Source organism: Sciurus carolinensis, unplaced genomic scaffold (genome assembly GCF_902686445.1).
Source record: "Sciurus carolinensis unplaced genomic scaffold, mSciCar1.2, whole genome shotgun sequence".
Lineage (NCBI taxonomy): Eukaryota > Metazoa > Chordata > Mammalia > Rodentia > Sciuridae > Sciurus > Sciurus carolinensis.
This window is the reverse complement of record NW_025920180.1, coordinates 828,987-834,354: the sequence shown is the minus strand read 5'-3', so window position 1 is coordinate 834,354 and position 5,368 is coordinate 828,987. Positions and strand designations below refer to the sequence as shown.

Sequence of the window (5,368 nt, the reverse complement as noted above, 5' to 3'; positions counted from 1 at the left end):
GGTCTCTGGGTCTGCCTCCCTGAAACCTCTACATTCTCTTACTAAAGAGTGGAAAGGAACTCAGTGACAGAACATGTGTGTAGCATGTGCAAGGCTCAGGGTTCCTTGATTCTTAATGCAATGATCCAGGGCATAGGCCAAGAAGTACAGGGAGGTAAGAATCTGATGGTTCAGAATATGCTCCTCTCAACTAGTCCACAATTTTGGAAAACTACTTTCTCCTGTGTTGATGACACTTTTAAACTCCAAAGAATGATGGCAGTGCATCATAACATAATATTTTACCTAAAATTTGTCATGATCCCCACCTCATGTGAGGTAAATCTCTACTTTCACATGACACCAAGTTACGATGTCTCCAAAGGAGACCAGAATTAAACACAATTAATATTATGTTCAATAGATATAATTTTTGCTGAAAAGATTACTATGATCTAAAAAAAACAGGGATATAATACATGACTAAATAAAGGGTTTAGATAAAACTTATATTTTTTGGTTCATAGCTACTATCCCAAACTGAATATGGTTTTCCTCTTTTAAATTTCATTTTATATTTTCCTTGTAACACTTTGTAACTTTTTCCTGTTGTTTTGCAGAAGCACCACTTCTAATACAACCACCACTTCTAATAGAACCACCTGAGTTAAACTGACATAATAAGCCATCACCTATAGGATGAAAAGAATATAAAAGCAAATTCCAAGTACTCATAATGACCCATTTAAATTGAAGCATTCATTGTAAAATTATAAAATTTGAAGTTAAAACCAGCATTCCTACTTCAAGTCTGGTGAAACTCAACTGCTAGATATTTAAAATGAAAACCTGGAGACCAAAGTTAAGGTAGTAGAATGGTCAGGGAAAAGAAGTCGATAAGTCCTGATAAGGTCAATTAGGATCAAGGCAAGAGTGGAACCACTCTAAGAACCCTACAACTTCAGAGAGTCACCCAACTTCCCCATCAAAGTTATTAAAAGGAACTCAGAAAACAGGAATCCAATCAGAGTACATTCTACAAAGAGGAGGTTCACTGGACAGAGAAGGATTTCTGAAACATCCTGAAGAAGCCATATTTATTCAGCAAGATCCTGACTGATACTGGCAAATGGCACAACTGACAGAGGAAAATCTGAGTCAAGAGATTTCTCACAAATTCTCAAGAGTGATCTCTGAAAAATCTAAGCTGACTCTAACAATGGATAGGAAAAAGATCAAATTTGACCAACTCAGTCTTACACATTGGGCAGGAGACTATCATCAAAACACAGCCATACACGAACACTTAAAGAAAACAATAGTTCTTTTATTGTTACTTGAGATGTACAATTATGCCAGTCCTTCCAAAAGTAAGTTAAACTGGAAGGTTATGAAGGAAAGGTTTTGATATGAGAGTAACTTATGAATATCACAAAAAGTTTGCTCAGAGTCACAAGTCTGATCTGAGTCAATTTGAGACCTACACACATTTATGACCTCTTTCATAAGTAGATTTGACCACTGTATGTTTTCTGATTTGTTTGATGATATGGTTATTATGAATTTCTGCTCAGAACCCTCACCTAGATTTCCCAATTTATTACTTCCTGCCTGGCAACTTAGATTTAGTGCAGGCACGTAAAGAAGACAAACTTCAACTGAGAAGGAAAAGATGCTACCAAGTGTCCCTAATCACCAAGATTGCTAAAATGAAGGAACTCTTAACTATGGGTCATTTCCACTTCAAAATATTAATAAATCTAGGCTGCCTGACATTAAAAAGGGCACAAGAACAAAAATGAAAATAAGACCAAAGGTATCAAAAGTCAAAATGAGGACTTTTGAAAAGTAGAAAGACTGGTATTCTATTTTCAGAATGCAGTATTCAGGCTTAATTGGGATGTAAAATCCAATCCTGGGCATTTAGAACTTTTGCACCTGTATCCACTTATGGACATCTAAAACGTAGCTCTTCCCTTGGCCCTCCCCAATTTCAAAATGAGTCAAACATATAAATTGGAAGGCCAAGCTCCTCCTATCAGAGCAAAGTCAGGGCTGTGGTGGGATTAAAACAGGTGGACTGTCTGCCCAAGACTGCAAAAGATGGCATGTGAATTTGTCTCCAGGGTATGTTCAGTAGCACACAGTCCTGCAGAAACCAAGTTTGCCTTGCCCACCAACTTATGGCCATGTGTTTGATACCTTGTGACACCCCAGCATTCCTAACACTATCTGGGAAAGAGTATGACATTTTTAAAAACTTTCTTTATTTTTACAGACTGCATTTTAATTCATTTAACACAAATGGGGTACGACTTTCCATTTCTATGGTTGTACACAATGTAGATTCACATCATTCATGAAATCATACATATACATAGGGAAATACTGTCTGTTATTTTCTACTGTCTTTCTGTCCTCCACCCACTCCCAGCCCATTTTCCTCTACACCATCCAAAGGTCCTCCATTCTTCTCTTCTCCCCACCAACCCCCCTCATTGAATATTGTCATGCACTTTTCAGAGAAAACATTTGGCCTTTGGTTTTTGTGACTTGGTCTATTTCACTTAGCATGATATTTTCCAACTTCATCCATTTACCAGAAAATTCCATAATTTTATTCTTCTTTATGACTGAGTAATATTTCATTGTGTAAATATATTACAGTTTCTTTATCCATCCATCAATTGAAGGGCATCTAGTTTGGTTTCACAATCTAGCTATTGTGAATTGAGCTGCTACAAAGATTGATGTGACTGTATCACTGTAGTGCGCTGATTTTGAGTTGTTTGGGTATAAACTGAGGAGTGGGATAGCTGGGTCAAATGGTGGGTCCATTCCAAGTTTTCTCACGAATCTCCATACTGCTTTCCATAGTGGCTGCACCAATTTGCAACTCCACCAGCAATGTATGAGTGTGCCTTTTCCCCCACATCCACACCAACACTTATTATTGCTTGTGATCTTGATAATTGCCATTCTCATTGGAGTGAGGGTGGTTTCAATTTGCATTTCTCTAATTACTAGGAAAGAGGAGCACTTTTTCATTTATTTGATGATCACCTGGATATCTTCTTCTGTGAAGTGTCTCCCCATTTCCTTAGCTTGTTAATTGATTGGGTTCTTTGTATTTTGGGTGTAAAGTTTTTGAAGTTCTTTATAAACTTTGGAGATGAGTTCTCTGTCTGAAATATGTATGGAAAAGATTTTCTCCCACTCTGTAGGTTCTCTTTTCACTGTATTGATTGTTTCCTGTGCTGAGAAAAAAATTTTTTGTTTGAATCTATCCCATTTATTAATCCCATTTATTGATTCTTGCTTTTATTTCTTGTGGTATGGGAGTCTTGTTAAGGAAATGTGGTCCTAAACCAACGTAATGGAGATTCAGGCCTACTTTTTCTTCCATTTGGTGAAGGGTCTTGGGCCTATTTCCTAGTTCCTTGATCCATTTTGAGTTGAGTTGTGTATAGGGTGAGAGATAGGGATTTAATTTCATTTTACTGCTTGTGGATTTCCAGTTTTGCCAGCACCATTTGTTGAAGAGGTTACCTTTTCTCTTTAGTTTTCCCTATGGTAAAAGATTGTCCAGGCTGTACAAGATCCAGATGTCAATAATTACACTCTCCTTCCCCTCAGAGAGTGACAGTTTCTACACATTCTGATACTGTTAGAGCCTGTGAAGTTGAGGAGTGATTGAACTGCTGGAGGAATAGGCAATATTGTAGGCTTAGCACTTCTTTGAATCTGCTCTAATATTTAAGCTGGGAAGAGCATTGTGCAGTTGTGGTTCCAGCTACTCAAAAGGCTGAGGCAGGAGGATCACTTGACTCAGGAGTCCAAGACCAGTCTCTGTAATGATGGTATCTCAAAGACCAAAAGCAATATTTGAATATTTACTGGTGCATAGTATTTTTAACTTACAATGAAGGAGGCAAAAAGGGGCATCTCATGTCTAACATTGTTCATCTGGTTACAGGAGACAGAAGAGTTTGAGAAATAGCAGCCTCATTGGTCTTGGGGATCAGTGATCTTGGAAGTCACCCACAGTATCCCCAGAAATGCAGCTGGAATCTTCACATCCTACACCAGAAAGAAGATAATAACTTGGGTTGATCTCCAGGGGTTGCCCATTTCTGCTGCCACTGAAAGACATTCACATGGACCTTGTGGGGTTCATTCAACACAGAAGCCTGACTACTTTAGTTAGTGTTACATTGCATTGGGCAAAACATAGCCACCTGCCATCCAGCTGCATTGTTGAGCTGGAAGGATGCAGGAGTGGGGTTGGCATTGTAGTCTCTGGTTGTCAGTAGCATTTGATGTGACTCCTGCATGCCAGTTCAAAATGATAGTCATAGTTCTAGCAGAATTACTTATCATTGGCTATGTGCTGGAAGCTGAGGACATACAGCCTGGCTCTCAGTGTTCAAATCCTGACTCTCTCCTTAAATTTCCTCTGGAATTCACTTGCTTAACTTAACTATGTCTTTATTTCCTCCACTGTAAAGTGGGGATAGTAACACTGTAAGTGGGGATAGCATTACTGTTGTAATAAAGAATTAATATATACATATAATCTGTATACGTACAGATAGTAGCAGTTATTCTTATTTTTACATTGGGGCATGTTTTGTAAATTTGCATACCACCCTTGAACAGGGGCCATGCTAATCTCCTCTGCACCCTGCCAATGTCAGGATACATGCTGCCAAAATGAACAACATTGTTAGTTCTCATCTACATCATAACCTCAAAACAGATACTGTCTGCATTTTATATCTGAGGTTGAAATATTTAGGCCACAAATTCAAGGCCACTAGACCAATAGAAGGAGAACTGGGATGTGGTTTAGATCATCTGGGCTCTCTCTTGTACTCTGACTACTGATTACTTGCTGCTGTTTTGCATACCCTCACTATGGGCTTGTCAATCATATTAAAATAAAATTATATTGACAAACATTAAAATGCAAAAATGTAGTTGAAAAGAAATACATGGAGAATAAAAGGTAAAATTATGATTAGAAAAACTCTTGGAGTTAACATGGAAGAAATTTCATTATCCTTATTGATGGTTCTCCTGTAAAAATATAAATGAATCATAACACTCATTATTTCAGGCACATAAAAAAAGTTGTACTTAAACAAGTGTTTTCTCTTGCTATTACTAAACAGAATAATTCTTTCAAAATGCATTTTTCCAGCATTGTAAACTTTTGGAAAGTGAAAGATATCTGCTTTAATCATGACCAGTAACAAAACCGCCCATCTTTAATCAAAAAATCTTCTTTTGAGTGGTGGGAAATAGGAATGGAGCCCAAAGGCACTGAAACATTCAACCACATCTCAGCCATTTTTATACTTTATTGTGAGACATGGTCTTGCTAAGT

General features: G+C 37.6%; 1 non-coding gene across 1 annotated transcript; it reads right to left on the bottom strand.

Moving 5' to 3' along the window:
* Window positions 1–4,593: 4,593 nt before the first annotated feature.
* LOC124974817 (U6 spliceosomal RNA) lies at window positions 4,594–4,700 on the bottom strand. The gene has a single exon (XR_007106819.1). It is a non-coding gene; the product is annotated as a U6 spliceosomal RNA (small nuclear RNA).
* Between the last annotated feature and the right edge of the window lie 668 nt (window positions 4,701–5,368).